This window comes from Thermobia domestica, chromosome 2 (genome assembly GCF_964235325.1).
Source record: "Thermobia domestica chromosome 2, izTheDome1.hap1.1, whole genome shotgun sequence".
Classification (NCBI taxonomy): domain Eukaryota; kingdom Metazoa; phylum Arthropoda; class Insecta; order Zygentoma; family Lepismatidae; genus Thermobia; species Thermobia domestica.
Window position 1 is genome coordinate 371311680 of NC_137455.1, and position 20081 is coordinate 371331760.

General features: G+C 38.7%; 1 protein-coding gene across 1 annotated transcript in view; it reads right to left on the reverse strand.

Moving 5' to 3' along the window:
• Positions 1-20081, reverse strand: part of CCHa2 (neuropeptide CCHamide-2) — a 470185-nt gene that overhangs the window by 35251 nt on the left and 414853 nt on the right. The window lies entirely within an intron of this gene.

Consider the following 20081-nt stretch of genomic DNA (forward strand, 5'->3'; position numbering starts at 1 on the left):
TTACTTGGCATCTTGGTCTATGCACCGGTCAACTGCACTGCATTTAAGCTTCACTTATGGTTTGGAGCTTACACTAATATATCGGTCCTCTTCTTCATAAACTCTGTTTGAATAAGGACGAAAAACTCACAAACACCAACTCAACCTTAGTGCTGGGATAATTCTGGGTAAACCAATCGTCAACATCATCATCAATCTTAACTATTTTGCTTTAAAACAACCCAGTGACGCATGAAGTACTTTTCATTTTGGGCCGAAAGACCGAAGTTCGATTCCTGGAGGGAGCTTTCATGTGGTTCGGACCGGATCTCATGATAAGCTGTAGATCCACGTCTCACATAGCCTCGCTGCTGAAATGGACACTAAATTCAAATTGAAATGAACTGAAAACGAAGAATATCATCAAAAAGGGTTCAAGCGCTAAATCTCATATTATTTCAGGGCACACGTGAATTTTGTATATGGAGTAGCATTTCGATAACTAGAATCTGAAGGAAATAGACAAAATTCGAGTTTCAAATGAAATGAAAAGAAATATTTCAGTTAACGTCCCACGATTATACCCTTTTAGGCTAAGTGAGACGACGATTAAGGCTAGTGATGAGCAAATGCAAGACCAAGACCACGTGGTCTTGGTCTTGCACATCCGGTCTTGCTCTTGGTCTTGCACTGGAACTCTTGGTCTTGGTCTTGGTCTTGCATACCCAGTCTTGGTCTAGGTCTTGCACGCCTTGGTCTTGCTCTTGGTCTTGCATCGGGTTCCTGGTCTTGGTCTTGGTTTTGGTTTTGCATGCAACACTCTTGGAAAAACTGCAAGACCAAGACTCTTGCGCTCATCAATAATTAAAGCAAGTGGATGGTGATGGGAAAATTGATGGAATGAGAAACTGAAGGAAACGGGAATATCCCGAAAAAACCCATGGACACGATGTTGTCCACCACAAACTTAGTTGGCTAGGGGTCGAACCAAGGACCCCATGCACCAGAAGTAAACGTTCTACCATTCAGCAACCCTGCCACCCGCAAAAATTCGAGTGTCGAGTTACAAGGTGCCTACAACAAAAATTTGAGATACCGAGGTTCCACGTTCCTCATTAAAAGTGACTATGGTGTATAACTTCAGTAACTCGAAATTTTATTCGTTCAACCTTTAGAACTCGAAGTTGGGAAGCTTCCTTAAATTAAATAAGACGACCAATAAAAATAAAATACTCTACATGTATTGTTTTGGAGAGGGGAGGGGACTTTCATGTCTAGATATGAGTAAAACACAATGACAGGACTAATAACTGTGAAAATTACGTAGAAGCATAGAGCCATAGCTTCGAGTTATCGAAGTCATATGAAAAGAAATTCGAATTACAAAGGTAAACTTCGACTTGTAAAAGTTCGTAGATTCGAAAGTTCGAGTTACCGAGGCTTTTAAATATGATTATGAAACCTTTAAAATTCGACTTATCGAAGTTGTAATTTTTAAACAATCGATTTCTAGAGGTTATACCTTTAATATTACGGGAGTTCAAGGTATTGTGAAAAAATTCAAATTATCAAGGAATTCAAGTTATCGAGGTTCAACTGTATTTACGTATATTTGTTTATTTTTCCGTACCTTACTGACAGGGAATTTAAAACCCTGAAACTCCCCTTGCGTACGCCACTGAAATTAGAGTCAAAAGTGGTTCTCAAACTTATGTCGGTCACGTCACAGCTATCTTTGTTGAGTATGAGCACACTAATTTACGAGCTCAAAAAAGGTAACACAAGCTCAACTTTTTTCTTTATTTGCAACTAGCTAAATATACTCATCCTTCGCATGGGAGCTGTATTTGGAAGTCAGCGCTTGTGGGAGTATCAGCATTCATTTTAGCGACCGCGAAAACTATGGATTTGACATTAATATCGGTCATTTTGGGCTATTTTTACATGTCTCCGTATTCCCCCACCCCCGCTGAACCCCGACCTGCATACAATGGTAGCTGAATTTGCAAGTCCTCGCTAATTGAAATGTTACCATTGATTTCAGCGACCGCAAAAAGTATGTATTTGACACTAATATCGGTCATTTTGGATTACTTTTACATGTCTCGGTATCCCCTCGGTTACCCCCGGCCAGTAGCTAAATAGGGTGAATTTGGAAGTAAATAAAATCGAAGTTTTACCATCGATCTCAGCGACCGTGAAAACTATGAATTCAACACTAATATCGGTCATTTTCTACTACTTTTACATGTCCCGTTAAACGCTCCCCTGAGACCCTTTGGTTCGAATTTTGACAAAAGCGCTTCGCCTTGATCTGGGGTCTGGACCAAGGTATCCGTGACCAAAATTTAGTAACTCTCGGTCACCTTGTCTGGTTCCCAGGCCGATCCCGGTAAACGCCCCTCCTGAGATCCCCTGGTTCGAAATTTGAAAAAACGCTTTGTCTTGATTTGGGGCCTGGACCAAGGTACCCCTGACCAAAATTTGGTAACTCTCTGTCCACTCGTCTGGTCCCCAGGCCGCACACAGACAGACAGACAAACAAACACACACACAAACTCTTTATTTTATTTATATTAGATTGTCTATTTTGGAACGTGTGGAAAATCTGGGCTTTGGAATATTTTTCTTATCGTTTTTTTCAACTTTACATTGAATTTTATTAATTTTTCACCTTCAATTGTCTCCGAAGTTTCGCGGTACACCAGTTGACAACTACACATCTACACTGTATGACTACATACAATATGCAAAAACTGATTATACTATCTCAAATAGCCTTGAAGACAAAATGAACTTAATTTATAAAAAGCAACATAAAATTGGACGCTTCTGGTTTTGTTCACTTATTACAAATCCATATAAAGTACTGTACGTTACAATACATTTACGGTACGTGACATAAACTTTACTTCGTTCATAACATGCTGGGGAAAACAAAAGCCATGCATTCGTTGAAAGACATAAAATATTATACATTATGTGTTCAAAACATCTACTACGTTGGCAATACTGTATCAATTTTTATAAACACCTGGAAGAACATAATACAAAGAATGGAAAATCTCATAACTCATGATTGCCAGAGTTTGAAAAAACATGCCACCTGCCTAGCGCAACTACCGTTTCAAGCAGAACAGTTTATTGCTGTAATTGTGAATAGTGTTGTTGTTGTACGGAAAGAGGGAGAGAAAAAACTATTTAATAGCCATTAAATTGTTTATATATTAACGTTTTAATAAAAATGATATAATGTAGCCTCAGGAAGGAGAACAGAATCGTATAGTTTGCTTTCTGTAGTGGTTTGAACGTAGTGTGAAGTGCAAAAGGGAACAAAAATATCCATTTTTGAGATATATTCTTTAGTCTAGTGTTTAGTGTTATAGTGTTTAGTTTTTTATGTATCTAAACAACACAGTGAATCTCTCTTCTTCTTTTTGTTCTGCGTTATTTTCCTGAAACATGCCATCGACCAACTTAGGTAAGCATAAAATATTTAAACATTTTTTTTTTCCCTAGTGGGATAGGAAGAAGTGTGCATAATATTGATTTTACATACTTCGTCTTGAAAATATCCCGAGATTGTAATTATATGTTTTTATTTTGTGTGTTTATTTATTTAAAAAAAGAAAATTCAGGACATAATGTATACTTTAGTGTGTTTTTTCTTTTCTAAACCCAAAATAATTATTTTACTTTACAAAAATATGGAAATAACGTTTCTTTCCTTACAAGCTTTAGATTTGGCCATCGTAAGCTGTTTCAAATGGGTCATTTATAAAAGAAAATACTGTTATTTCTACCAGTGATATGCTATTCTTACCTGTCAAAATATACTATGCATATCATTTATTTTTTGTTGTGCTGTAAAGATAAAATAATTATATCCCATGATGAAGCTACAAGTGGCTCGTACCAAGAACATGCTTGTTATGGTATGTATGATATGGGTTCAGTGACGACGTCAGGAAAGGACAGGAGGGGAAGAACAGGACCGGCTCTACCATATGTGCAACACTTGCATTTGTAGGGGGCGGGAAAATCTGTCGTAACTATATTATTTCAAATAAATGTTTCTTGTGAGAAAGAGACTTCATGATGATGGTAGTTAAATTTACTGATCTGACCTATTTGAATACTACATTCATAAGGTCGCATTAGTTTGTCACATGGACAGTGCTAAAGCAAATGGTCAAACAAATTCCAGCATGAATTGCTTGATTGTTGTCAAATACAAGAACTCAATTCTTGAACAGTAGCGAGCACCTGTTCCATTTAGTTAGTTATCACAGGTTTGATATGAAAGCTAGTCTTGGCTTTGTGATAAGCATGTTCCTTGTTATTGAAGGGTAAACAATTTTTTTTATATATATATAATTTTTAACAGATATAGAAGGAAAATGAAGAAATAAAGATAAAAGAGATTGCACTGAAATTGCAAACTGATGTATTGAGATTGAAGCTCGATATTGACTTCTGCAAGTGGATTTGCTTTATCTTTCACTAACACAATAGATTATTATTTAAAGAAAAAACAGACACAACGAGTTTGTATTTGTAGTGTATAGGCCTTTCTGAGCGCAAGTACTTTTTCCCTCCCCTTCGTTGTTCATGACGGGGTAGCATACTTAAAATTGTGGCTTTGAAGATTTGTTATTTCTGGAGAAAGAGGGATGCAACCGATGCCATTGTACAGGGCGGCAAACTGACTAGGGCAGGCCCTGAGAGACTAGCATTCCCTGATCACGTCTGTCAGCTTCGACTGTTCCGAAATGAGTGTGTCATTTTAGTATGTATACCACACCTATTTTAGACTATCATATACACAAAACTTAGATTCAGTTTCTGTTATTTTGTGCCAAAAATATCACAATTGGGAAAAGTCAATGTTAGGAGCAATGCCATGTCATACAAAAATGTCTTGTCAATTTCCCGCCTCATTAACAGTCTGAATTGTGAATCGATAAGTACAAACCAAGCGTTTTATTACTAACACCAAGGAATGGGAAATGATTTTGTACACGAAGAAATGAAAAAATATGGACAATCAAGGGTGAACCAATGAGTTAATTGGTAGGTGCATCCGCCAAAAATTTGACGGAACAATGCTGGAAAAGACCGCTACCTCGAAAATGAAATATCGGATCAAGGTCGAGTAAGAAGACGTAGCAAATATTTTCATTCCTACATTCTAGTTATGCAACAGTAGAAAAGGGTCAGTGCAAGCGTTAATCTCAAAAAGAAAAAAAAGAAATTTGAGACTTTTCTGATAAGAATCACCATTGGTGACCATTATTTGATAATTGTGGATAGATTGCGGTGCATAATTTGAATTCAGCACTATAATGTTTCGCATGAGGATCAAACCTTCTGCTTGTGGTTTGGGAAATTTCCTGTTCATTGATTACGATCAGTTACTGCCTTGACCTTTATCGATTGCCGAAGCCCATACATTTTTTTCATCAAACATGACAATAGGATGCAGAATTTTTCTCCAGTTATTCGATACACTTAGAAAAGCGCGCATCTCCAAACTCCTTATTGAATGGTGTAACTTACAGTACATAATGCCCATGAGTTCAACTGTGTCACCTTCTCGATTGTACAGAGCAGTCAAACAACAATGGTATCAGTATATGTCTAACTCGTCTGCAATTACAAGAACACTTCTCAGAGAGTCTGGTTCACGGTAGTTCTAAAGAGCTAATCTGAAACATGCTGTTGTTCAGTGTCCATGGAGCTCATTTACCAACGTTGTGTCACCGACACTAAAATTCACAAACCAAAGGCGTATAGTGAGTTCATTCACCATCACACCAGGTGTGTAAAATGCCGTCCAAGTTTGAACTCATCAGGGACATGCTGTTGTTCGGTGGCCATGGAGCTCATTTATCAGTCTTGTGTCATCGACGCTAAATTTGACAAACCAAAGTCGTATAGTGAGTTTATTCACCATCACACCAGGTGTGTAAAATATCGTTCAAGTTTGAACTCATCAGGGACATGCTGTTGTTCAGTGTCCATGGAGCTCATTTACCAGCGTTGTGTCACCGACACTAAAATTCACAAACCAAAGTCGTATAGTGAGTTTATTCACCATCACACCAGGTGTGTAAAATATCGTTCAAGTTTGAACTCATCAGGGACATGCTGTTGTTCAGTGTCCATGGAGCTCATTTACCAGCGTTGTGTCACCGACACTAAAATTCACAAACCAAAGGCGTATAGTGAGTTCATTCACCATCACACCAGGTGTGTAAAATGTCGTCCAAGTTTGAACTAATCAGGGACATGCTGTTGTTCGGTGGCCATGGAGCTCATTTATCAGTCTTGTGTCATCGACGCTAAATTTGACAAACCAAAGTCGTATAGTGAGTTTATTCACCATCACACCAGGTGTGTAAAATATCGTTCAAGTTTGAACTCATCAGGGACATGCTGTTGTTCAGTGTCCATGGAGCTCATTTACCAGCGTTGTGTCACCGACACTAAAATTCACAAACCAAAGGCGTATAGTGAGTTCATTCACCATCACACCAGGTGTGTAAAATGTCGTCCAAGTTTGAACTCATCAGGGACATGCTGTTGTTCGGTGGCCATGGAGCTCATTTATCAGTCTTGTGTCATCGACGCTAAATTTGACAAACCAAAGTCGTATAGTGAGTTTATTCACCATCACACCAGGTATGTAATATATCGTTCAAGTTTGAACTCATCAGGGACATGCTGTTGTTCAGTGTCCATGGAGCTCATTTACCAGCGTTGTGTCACCGACACTAAAATTCACAAACCAAAGGCGTATAGTGAGTTCATTCACCATCACACCAGGTATGTAAAATGTCGTCCAAGTTTGAACTCATCAGGGACATGCTGTTGTTCAGTGTCCATGGAGCTCATTTACCAGCGTTGTGTCACCGACACTAAAATTCACAAACCAAAGGCGTATAGTGAGTTCATTCACCATCACACCAGGTGTGTAAAATATCGTTCAAGTTTGAACTCATCAGGGACATGCTGTTGTTCAGTGTCCATGGAGCTCATTTACCAGCGTTGTGTCACCGACACTAAAATTCACAAACCAAAGGCGTATAGTGAGTTCATTCACCATCACACCAGGTGTGTAAAATGTCGTCCAAGTTTGAACTCATCAGGGACATGCTGTTGTTCAGTGTCCATGCAGCTCATTTACCAGCGTTGTGTCACCGACACTAAAATTCACAAACCAAAGTCGTATAGTGAGTTTATTCACCATCACACCAGGTGTGTAAAATATCGTTCAAGTTTGAACTCATCAGGGACATGCTGTTGTTCAGTGTCCATGGAGCTCATTTACCAGCGTTGTGTCACCGACACTAAAATTCACAAACCAAAGGCGTATAGTGAGTTCATTCACCATCACACCAGGTGTGTAAAATGTCGTCCAAGTTTGAACTCATCAGGGACATGCTGTTGTTCAGTGTCCATGGAGCTCATTTACCAGCGTTGTGTCACCGACACTAAAATTCACAAACCAAAGTCGTATAGTGAGTTTATTCACCATCACACCAGGTGTGTAAAATATCGTTCAAGTTTGAACTCATCAGGGACATGCTGTTGTTCAGTGTCCATGGAGCTCATTTACCAGCGTTGTGTCACCGACACTAAAATTCACAAACCAAAGGCGTATAGTGAGTTCATTCACCATCACACCAGGTGTGTAAAATGTCCAAGTTTGAACTCATCAGGGACATGCTGTTGTTCAGTGTCCATGGAGCTCATTTACCAGCGTTGTGTCACCGACACTAAAATTCACAAACCAAAGTCGTATAGTGAGTTTATTCACCATCACACCAGGTGTGTAAAATATCGTTCAAGTTTGAACTCATCAGGGACATGCTGTTGTTCAGTGTCCATGGAGCTCATTTACCAGCGTTGTGTCACCGACACTAAAATTCACAAACCAAAGTCGTATAGTGAGTTTATTCACCATCACACCAGGTGTGTAAAATATCGTTCAAGTTTGAACTCATCAGGGACATGCTGTTGTTCGGTGGCCATGGAGCTCATTTATCAGTCTTGTGTCATCGACGCTAAATTTGACAAACCAAAGTCGTATAGTGAGTTTATTCACCATCACACCAGGTGTGTAAAATATCGTTCAAGTTTGAACTCATCAGGGACATGCTGTTGTTCAGTGTCCATGGAGCTCATTTACCAGCGTTGTGTCACCGACACTAAAATTCACAAACCAAAGGCGTATAGTGAGTTCATTCACCATCACACCAGGTGTGTAAAATGTCGTTCAAGTTTGAACTCATCAGGGACATGCTGTTGTTCGGTGGCCATGGAGCTCATTTATCAGTCTTGTGTCATCGACGCTAAATTTGACAAACCAAATTCGTATAGTGAGTTTATTCACCATCACACCAGGTGTGTAAAATATCGTTCAAGTTTGAACTCATCAGGGACATGCTGTTGTTCAGTGTCCATGGAGCTCATTTACCAGCGATGTGTCACCGACACTAAAATTCACAAACCAAAGGCGTATAGTGAGTTCATTCACCATCACACCAGGTGTGTAAAATGTCGTCCAAGTTTGAACTCATCAGTTACATGCTGTTGTTCAGTGTCCATGGAGCTCATTTACCAGCGTTGTGTCACCGACACTAAAATTCACAAACCAAAGTCGTATAGTGAGTTTATTCACCATCACACCAGGTGTGTAAAATATCGTTCAAGTTTGAACTCATCAGGGACATGCTGTTGTTCAGTGTCCATGGAGCTCATTTACCAGCGTTGTGTCACCGACACTAAAATTCACAAACCAAAGGCGTATAGTGAGTTCATTCACCATCACACCAGGTGTGTAAAATGTCGTCCAAGTTTGAACTCATCAGGGACATGCTGTTGTTCAGTGTCCATGGAGCTCATTTACCAGCGTTGTGTCACCGACACTAAAATTCACAAACCAAAGTCGTATAGTGAGTTTATTCACCATCACACCAGGTGTGTAAAATATCGTTCAAGTTTGAACTCATCAGGGACATGCTGTTGTTCAGTGTCCATGGAGCTCATTTACCAGCGTTGTGTCACCGACACTAAAATTCACAAACCAAAGGCGTATAGTGAGTTCATTCACCATCACACCAGGTGTGTAAAATGTCCAAGTTTGAACTCATCAGGGACATGCTGTTGTTCAGTGTCCATGGAGCTCATTTACCAGCGTTGTGTCACCGACACTAAAATTCACAAACCAAAGTCGTATAGTGAGTTTATTCACCATCACACCAGGTGTGTAAAATATCGTTCAAGTTTGAACTCATCAGGGACATGCTGTTGTTCTGTGTCCATGAAGCTCATTTATCACTCTTGTGTCATCGACACTAAATTTCACAAACCAAAGACGTACTGTACGTTCATTTACTATTTACCATCACGGTGTGTAAAACGTCGTCCAAGTTTCAACTAATCAGAAAGATGTTGTTCGTAGTGCTCAAGGAGCTCATTTATCAATTATCCTACCAACACTAAATTTCGCAAACCAAAGGCACGTGCATTTACCATTCACCATCATACAAGATGTGTAAAATGTCATTTCAGTTTGAACTTGCAACTGACACGGGTTAACAATTCCTTCACGCAACCTTCAACAACACTGTTTCCTTTTAACTTACTGGGCATCTTAACCTGTTTTCTAAACGTTTAAGAACTAGAATATACGCGTGACCTCGGTCCATTCACTGGTTGCATTACATTGGATGGTTTACTACAAAGCGTAAAAGCGGACATTCCAATTGCACCAATCCAATATAATGTAAAGTGGAAACCAAACGACTGTATCCAGTGGCGTACCGGTATTTACGATTTTGTTTCGGGAGGGGCTTTGTTAACTTTCGGGGGGGGGCTTTGCCTGGAAATGTGAAAATTCTACAAGATATTTCATTTACTTTACTATATTAAGTAAGATTTCGGGGGGGGGCTTAAGCCCGGAAGCCACCCCCCTAAATACGCCACTGACTGTATCTAATATGTATTTATGGGATAGAAGACTGAATCGGTAAACATCAAAAGGTGAAAATAGTGCGTAGACCACCCACGTCTGAGAAAATACAATTGCACAAATATAATCCAACGAAGCAATACGAAGGAAAAGACCACAAGAATACATATGCGAGCTTAGCATTAGACACGAAAGTAAATAATGATATTCTATTAGTAAACTATTAGTAAAGCAAACAGCATAAAATAATTCTAAGAAATGTCATACATTGTAATGAAATGTATATATCCTATATATATGTTCAAACAAGTTAATCAAATGCGATATATATTAAATTAATGCACTATTTACCTATTGTCTGTTCAAATTATTGTAAATGTCAAACTATCCTGTACGAACCTCAATGCAGAACTCACATCGACGATTCAATGACTGCTGGACTTTATTCAATACGTTTTTATCCTCTGCAAAGTTATGTACTGATGAAACGAACCATTTACTCTTGGGGAAGAGGAATGGTTTCTGGTGCACGTTTCGCCCAGACATTTGATGACCTGAAGTATTAGATGCCTGCACAATTCTACAGTGTACTTCGTAACATTTATACCATTATGACCCGCCACAGACATATGCAATAGTACTTACCTATCCCGGACTAACACTGTTCTACGCATATTCACATTCGTACTTCAGGCTTACATAGATCGCACATTTGTATTTAGTTGTTCTTGCTTCAAACCATTTTGTTGCAATAGTGTTTGTATTTAAATGAATCAAAATTTTCTTCATCCTATGTTCTTCAGTTCAAATACGGCGCATGACAGGTAAAAGTATATGACTACGAGAGGATTTGTAGAATGAAAATGTGGAAGGATACGGTAGAACTCCTAGAAACGACACAGACACGATATTGTCCACCAGAAATTCCCATGACATAGGATCAAAGCAGGAAACTCACGCACGAAAGGTGAAACTTGAACCACTGTTTCTCTTACAATGGCAATTAGTTATCGATTTATCATTAATTTCCATCTTCTATTGTTGTCTTCTTACTTGCCCACATTATTAGTAAATATTTTTAATCGAAATACGTCAATGTTAACTGTTTCGGATTTATTATCTTGTTTGTAGAAGACTTCATAAAATTTCTTTTTCTCTTTGAAATTAAATATTGCGCCTCTCTAGTTTGGCATCCTCTGAAACACTGAGAGAAAAATTGTATGTGGCGTACTTAAAAACGTATGTTACATATGTAAATCCTGTAGTTTTTGGACTTAACATACATGAAACGTGTAGCTGAAAACACATGCTTTATAATACATTCCGTATAAGTTCCATCTATACGTACTTTCCGTATGAAACAATATAAGTGGTCAGGATCTCACATACAAATGGACGTATGTAACATATGGCTGACGAATGTAATATACACTGTGATCAAAAATATCCGGACACCTGGCTGAAAATGACTTACAAGTTCCTGGCGCCCTTCGTCGGTACTGCTGGAATTCAGTATGGTGTTGGCCCACCCTTAGTCTTTATGACAGCTTCCACTCTCGCAGGCATACTTTCAATCAGGTGCTGGAAGGTTTCTTGGGGAACGACAGCCCATTCTTCAAGGAGTGCTGAACTGAGGAGAGGTATCGATGTAGGTCGGTGAGGCCTCGCACGAAGTCAGAGTTTCAAAACATCCCAAAGGCGTTATATAGAATTCAAGTCAGGACACTGTGCAGGCCAGTCTATTACAGGGATATTATGGTCGTGTAACCACTCCGCCACAGGCCGTTCAGTATGAACAGGTGCTCGATCGTGTTGAAAGATGCAATCTCGAATTGTTCCCACGAATTGTTTTTCAACAGTGGGAAACAAGAATGCGCTTAAAATAACAATGTAGGCCTGCGCTGTGAGAGTGTTACGCAAAACAATAAGGGGTGCAAGTCCCTCCAAGAAAAACACGACCACACCATACCACCACCACTTCCGAATTTTACTGCTGGCACTACACACGCTGACAGATAACGTTCACTGGGCATTCGCCATACCCACACCCTGCCATCGGATCCCCACATTGTGTACCGTGATTCGTCATTCCACACAACGTTTTTCCACTGTTCAATCGTCCAATGTTTACGCTCCTTACACCAAGCGAGGCGTCGTTTGGCATTTAGCTGCGTAATGTGTGGCTTACGAGCTCGACCATGAAATCCAAGTTCTCTCAACTTTCATAGTACTTGGAGTGGATCCTGATGTAGTTTGGAATTCGTGTGTGATGGTCTGAATAGATGAAATGAAATGAAATCTTTGAGTTTTACTCCCCACGATTATGCAGGTTAGGCTAAAGGAGACGGTGATGATGAGTAATGAATGAAATGGTGGAATGTGGGAGGAAACGGGAGAGCCCCGAGAAAACCCACGAACACGAAGTTAGTCCACCAGAAAGTTCACTTGGCGGGGGCTGGGATCGAACCTGGGACTCCAAGCACTGGAACCCCAAGCATTGGAACGCTCTACCACTGAGCCACCGCAGCCCCGTCTGGATGGATGTCTGCCTATTAAACTTTACGACCCTCTTCAACTGTCGGCGGACTCTGTCAGTCAACAGACGAGGTCGGCCTAAACGGCTTTGTGCTGTACCTTTCCCTTCCCGTTCCACTTCACTATCATATCAGACACAGTGGACCTAGGGATGTTTAGGAGTGTGGAAATCTCGCGTACAGACTTCTGACACAAGTGACACCCAATCACCTGACCAAGTTCGAAGTCCGTGGGTTCCGTGGAGCTCCCCATTCAGCTTTCTCACGATGTCTAATGACTCCTAAGGTCGCTGATAATGATTACCTGGCAGTAGGTGGCAGCACAATGCACCTAATATGAAAAACGTATGTTTTTGGGGTGTCCGACTACTTTTGTTCACATAGTGTACTTATACGTATGTAATATACGGAAGATTATTAGATATCAGACATTCTGCAACGGTATGATGTAACATCTAAGGGCAGTCCGTATGTAGCATATGGATAACGTATGCTCCGTACTGATTTTTGTAGTTAGCAAGAGAATTCTGTATATTTGTACAATATATCCTACCGCTGACCGGAGAACGGATTTTTCTCAGTGTACCCATAGTAGAATCTAGGGATGTTCACTTGATCCTGATCCGACACAGTTTTCGAGCTATGATTCTCTTTAGCATCTTTCGACAAATTTTCGGTAGGTTACAGCTACGAATTTGCACATTTGTGCACTTACGATGGTCTATTTCTTTATATTTTTCCATGTCTTCATGTAAGGAAAGATTTTCGAAACATCTTTGGTGTAATCTCCGAACACCCTCTCTGTATGTACTGAAGTAATTTAAGTGTGGTGACACATCTGTATAGAAAATTTGGCTTTACATGGCCCATCATGGATGGGAATGCTCTTTCACTTTCTGCCTTAAGGAAATGCTTTCTGCTTTACTTTTCATACAGCATCTAAGGAATTGATTGATTTTTTGGACGCTAACCTTGCGCCGCTAATGTACCATATCCAATCGTGCACTATATATGACTCAAATTAGTGATTGCTCCTTTTTACACGACTTTGGTGTTCCGATATTCCGTTCTAGAGTTAAGGCTGTTGCGGATTTTTCCAATAAATTTTTGACTGTCCGTGGAGAAGAAAGGAAGTATTTTTGCACCCAAATTGGTCTATACTTTTGCCCTTATTTTGGAACATCCTATATATATATATATATATATATATATATATATATACAGGGCCGGATCCAGGATTTTCTGAGGGGGGTGCACCAAATAATTGCCAGTACATTTGAATTAAGTCTTTTAAATGCCTTTTTAGGCATCTGTTTCGTGAATGAGGAATTGCCCTGGAAATGCTAAGTATCTGGTCTCGATGAATCCTTTTCCTTTAACCTTCAGATAATTATCTGAAACTATTGTTTTTTGCAGGACTCACTGCTAGCTTCTCACTTTAGGTAGTGTATAATAACAACGAAGGGGGGTGCACGTGCACCTTTGCACCCCTTAAATCCGGCCCTATATATATATATGAACACCCTGTGTATATACAGTATATATATATATATACCTGATGAAAGCCTATGGCCAGTCAGACAACATTCATTTAACTGGGTGATGCATGGTCAGCGCATCACATTTCAACTGCAAATTATTTCTTGTTTTCTGAACTATTGTTCGGTACCTATTAATTCCAGTAGCTCCACCGTTACCTCATGATGGTGGATCATTACCAGAAAATTTGAGTGCTCCCATCGGGAATGCAACGAGGGACAATTGCACACCACAATCACGTGCATTTGTTTGTCTAAGCGACCTCAGTAATATTTTTAAAAGGTCTTAACTTAAAAAACCCATTTTCTTTTTTTTAATAATTTCTGTTGGCACAAATATAGACGATAAATTTTGACGCATATACTAACAGAAAAAAGCTAAAAAATAATAATTTAAAACAAAATTACAGTATATAACTAATTTGCTGAAATCTTATGTATGGTTAAATATAGAGCATCTGGGAAGTAGATTTTTTCTAACATGAAAAATAATACTTGTTTTTGTTTCAATGGTTTATGGTTCATACCGTACGATATATGGGAAACTAAAAGTTGTTAGATAGAATGAATAAATAGATTTAAAATTTACCGGTAGAAAAACTCGGCTTAATAATAATAATAACAATACAAGGAACTTAAAATATACAAAACGATAATCATGTCTGTTGTTCTGTATGGTTGCGAAATATTCTTCGCTTACTCTGAGGGAAGAACATAGACTGAAAGTTTTCGAGAACAAGATCCTAAGACGAATATTCGAATTCAAGAGGAACGGGAATGGGGAATGGCGGAAACTTCATAACGAGGAACTACATAATTTATATGGTTTACCCAACATTGTTAGGGTCATCAAGTCTAGGAGGCTCAGATGGGCGGATCATGTAGCTAGAATGGAAGAAAGTAGAAACGCTTTCAAAGTCTTGACTGAAAGACTAATCGGGGAACGACCATTAGGAAAACCTAGACGCAGATGGGAGGACAATATTAAGATGGATCTCGCAGAAAGAGGAATACAAAGTAAAAACTGGATCCAGTTGGCTAAAGATAGAAGTCAATGGACAGCTTTTGTGAAGCTCCGGATTCCATAGGCCATAGAGTTAGTTAGTTATTTAATAATATAAGAAATTTAATAATTCATATGTGAGAATAAAAGAGTGCAGACAATATTTATGCCTAATGTAATACAAATTTATGCATTAAACAATAAAGAAAATAATTATAATATTCTTAGTAAATCATGATAATTAAACCTCTGTTAATACTTTGTAACATGCAGGTAGTAGCAATTTAGTTTAGTAACCCCTGAAGGAAATGTGCTAGATTTATGTCAGAAATGTAGATTCAACTTCTCGGTAACTTCTGCCCCAACTTTTCATTTTTACATAGCGTTTTGTATCCGTGAATATTTTTTCCTAACGTACTTTCCTAACGTACCTATAGTCTTGTACTCTGCAAAACGAAACTGAAAAGAGCCTAGCAGGGTAATGAAGACACATGGTAACTTTTTCTGAATTATATATATATATATATATATATATATATATATATATAAAGCTTGAAACCTAGAAAAAAGACAATGCACTGGCTTCTGACAGCTTATTTCAGTTTGTTTCTATGTCTTTCTTTCTGTTTTTCTCCGTGTGATTTCATTGCGATCTGTTAAGCCAAAACAAGAAAGAGAGTACAATGGTTTAATTATGTTGTCTGTTTGAAAGTGTCGAGTGGAAACAGGACTGCAATTGACACGTTGTGAACCTAAACACAGACTAAATAAACCCGACGTACGCTTTTACAATTGTCTTGTTTAAACGTATTTTATTTTTTTTCTTTCTTTTAAAGTACTGTTTATATATAGGGTGTTACCAAATATGATGGAGGAATTTCACCAATATGGTGAAGTTCTTTTCATTATATAAGGACTAATAATTATAAATGTGTTATCTAATGAAGTTAACAATTTTTTTTTTTTAAAAAATAGTTTTTTCACGGTATTTTTCCTTCTACTTTAATATTTCTTTTTAACACCAAATCTATATCAGACAGTACCTGCTGCTCAAAATGGAATTCGGAATTCTATTCGGATAGGGCTATGTGATCCTCCTTGCTCGCCTAGTGTTAGCGCGCCAGGGATAGACCGTCCTGGGTCAGGTGGATCAAGATTTGTAAGTGGGTCAATGGGTCGTGGGTCACAGAATGTGACTTACTGCGACCCACCATCCACTGTGACCCACTCTGACACACCATGATCCACCGACCCATTCTGCTCAGTGCATTGTGGGCAGCATCTTCTCAACACTGGCCTCCATTTTTCGTCGATTTTCATTTGTTTCTATTTACATACCCAAGATGAGTATATCTAAGTGAAAAAAGAACTTCAGGCACTTTTGGATATTGAAATTTGTAATTGTAATAATAGCAATAGGACTTACTACTTGGCTTTTGAGACACAGCCTGTAAGTTTTACACTTTTTTCTTTGTTTACGTTGCCTACTAAACCTAAGGCTTTCATGTTTCATCCTATTTTCTACTGAAAAGTATCTGTAATTCAACAAGGAAATAATTACATAGGTCTATCATAATTAAATTGAAATTCATCGTAATTTGACCTATGACAAACACTTTATCTTTTTATATAGTAAAGGTTAGATCTACCGATATTGTAACAGAGTAGTGCTTGAGTGATTCACCGTAGAAATTCAAACTCCGATTAGTGATAATTTCACAGCCTTGTTTTATTACAAGTGTAAACTCTTTAGTCAGTAAAGAGGAGGGCGTGGATCATGGATCAGAATTAATGAGGATGGGTTTTGGTGGGTTGTGGATCAGAGTGGCTCATGGTGGGTGGTAGGTCAGAGTGGTTAATTGCGGATAGTGGGTCAGAGTACGTCGTGGTGGTTCACGATCGGTGATGGGTTAGTGTGTCATGGGTCAAAGTTTCCATTGAACCACGTCATCTCTGTAGTGCGCGCATTTCGAGTATGGGTTCCGCTTCCTGAGCTTTTTGAAAGCATTACGGTGGTTCGAATTCTTTCTTCAATTGTATTACCATGTCTTATATATGCCTCTCGTTGCTGTAAAGAGAGGTAGGGCCTAAACTTCAAGAAACAAGACAGGTAGGTTTGATCGATTCCAGTGGTGTGGTCCTGTAACCAAAACTCTCTTGGAGGCGAGATAGTGCGGTGAGGAATGACCTACATTGTAAACGTTGATATAGCATGATTTTCTTTGCATCCAACTGCACGGAATTTAAGCCCATTAATAGTAGGTTCCGTCCTTCATACATAACTCTCACCCACAGAAGAACTCGGGTAATCTTCTCTATATGGCACAATAATTGTGTCTATCTCGACTCGAAAAGGTGCAGTGAAAATGATATTTCGGGAAGTGGATATTTCTCTATTGGAACAGGTTGTCTTACTTTGTTTTTCTAAACTTCCATTATCTTCTATGTATGTGAGATATAAGTGCTCACCTAGTACATATATAATCGGAATATAACTGTCGGATGTTTCATTGCAAGCATTGTATTATTTTAGTATATTACATGATGATGACAGGAATAAACAATATACCAAGTGTGAACGGTTGCTCAACGTTTCACAGACAATTTCGTCGTGTGGAGAAGTAATTCTTTTCGAAAATATGTGTGTAATCTACTGCAGCTCACAAACGCGTAACGTTTACTTGTGAAGTAAAGGAAATCCCAACATTTTCGAAGAGTTCGAACGAAACCTTCCTCACGTGATGATTTGGGTTGGAATATCTACACATCCTTGTTCGGTCCATATTTCTGTGACGAAGATGTTAATCATATGCTATGCATAATCGTGTTACCTGACTAGTTTGCAAATTCGAGGACTTATCGATCGAGTATGTTTTTTTTTTTAGCAAGATGAAGCACTGGCACATTATTCGCTTGCTGTAAGAGAATATTTCAATGTAATGATTGATGGGTGTCTGAGAAGTTATCAGCACCTCAAACTGGCCTTCCAGAAGGTCTCAATCTGTCGTTGTGTGTCGTAATGTACTGTTAGGGAGCACATCAAATAGCGAGTTGCCAGTACTCAGTACCACACAACTGACGAAATTAAAGAAACCATTCGAAATGCCTCTTCCCTGTATATTTTAGCACCACTTGAGTTGTTTTTCTCGAGTTTTTCGGAAACTATACATGACAATTTGCACTCGACCATTGATTGACGTACCAGTACGATGTACGTTTATTTTTTTTCTTTCACAATATTATAGTCAGTGGTGGCTCTTCAGAGATCTCAGTAAGAAATTTCAATTTTGTCCCTACAAGCTAAAGGAAGAAACTTTTATCTAAGTTCTAATTCTTAGACACCGAAACTAAGATATTAGGAAGTTTTCTTGATACTTTAATCGATGAGTCACCCCTTAACAGCCACCTCTGGTTAAAAAATTAAAAAAAAATAAGTTATAAATAGGCCTGTTAGTCATGTTACGTATCTAATTTCTCATGTATAATCATAGTTTTAAAATGCATGAAAATGTAAAAATAAAATGAAGTATCCATTATATACTAATAATACCATTACTGTCTTTAACGATCAGGTTCCAGAAATGCTCAGAAATCCAACAGAACAGGATTTGCCAAGCGGGACGCATGGTCACTCTTTTTTAAAAGCAACTGTACAGGTAAGTGCCTAACGTTTGTTCTTTGAAACCGAAGGATTCCGGCTATCCATGAATACCGATCCTGGAGGGAACCGGGTCTCTTTTAAAATTTGCTTGGGAATATGTATTAGAGCTTCGTTCCCTAAACTCTGCCTTGATTGACAGCAACAAAGAATCGCGGCAGAGATTCGTGAGCTAAGCTTTAGTATTTAAATGCTGATTGGTGTCCTGATACATGATATCTGACAAACCTAAATACCCCTTCAACCCCAAGTTATACCAAAATCGGCGCCACTACGACCATCCCATTGGATTTTTCTTCCAGAATACTACTCTGTCTCATTAGAAAAAGCCGAACACGGACTTAAAGGAAGGACGGGTAAGACTTGTGCATATGTAAGCACGAACTTCGTTGAATCTTTCATTGGTAAATAAACAGAAATAAATTTCGATTAAAATACTATGCAGTACTGTTAAGTTGCAATTAATATTATAATTGACATAATCCGTGTAGTTGTAATTCGCATAAGCGTATTTGTAATCCGTATAGTTGTAATGAATATTATAATTGATGTAATAGTGATATTGATGTACACTATTTCCGAAGATATGCAGATTATTGGATTACCCTTTCCACAGGATGTGGATATTATTGGTGTACACTACATTTCTTTAGGATATGCAAATTATTGATGTACACTACTTTCGCTCGGGATACATAGATTACTGGCGTATAGACCCTACTTTCCTTCAAAATATGCAAATTGTTGGTGTACACTTTTCCTCGAGCTTCCACGTCGAAAATGGCCTGAAACAAGGAGATGCGTTGTCGCCATTATTATTTCACTTTGTGCTGGAATACGCCATAAGGAAAATCAAAGATAACAACCAGGGCCTAGAGTTGAACGGCATTCACCAGGTTATGGCATACGCTGATGATGTAAATTTAATAGGGGATGATAGGAGAACAGTAGAAATAAATGCAGAGATCTTATTAAACGCTTGCAGGGACATGGGTTTAGAAGTAAATGCAGAGAAAACTAAATACATGGAAGTGCGTCGGGACCGTAATACGGCAAATTCTGGAGGCGTTAAAATATTAAATAATGCTTTTGATAAAGTGGATACCTTCAAATATTTAGGATCAATATTAACAGACGAAAATCATATTCACGAAGAAATTAAATGTCGACTAAAGCAGGGAATTTGTGTTACTATTCGGTTCAAAATATCTTGTCGTCGCGAATTCTGTCGAGGAATTTGAAGCTTAAAATATATAAAACGATAATCATGCCTGTTGTTCTGTATGGTTGTGAAACATGGTCGCTTACTCTGAGGGAAGAACATAGACTGAAAGTATTTGAGAACAGGATCCTGAGAAGAATATTCGGACCCAAGAGGAACGAGAATGGG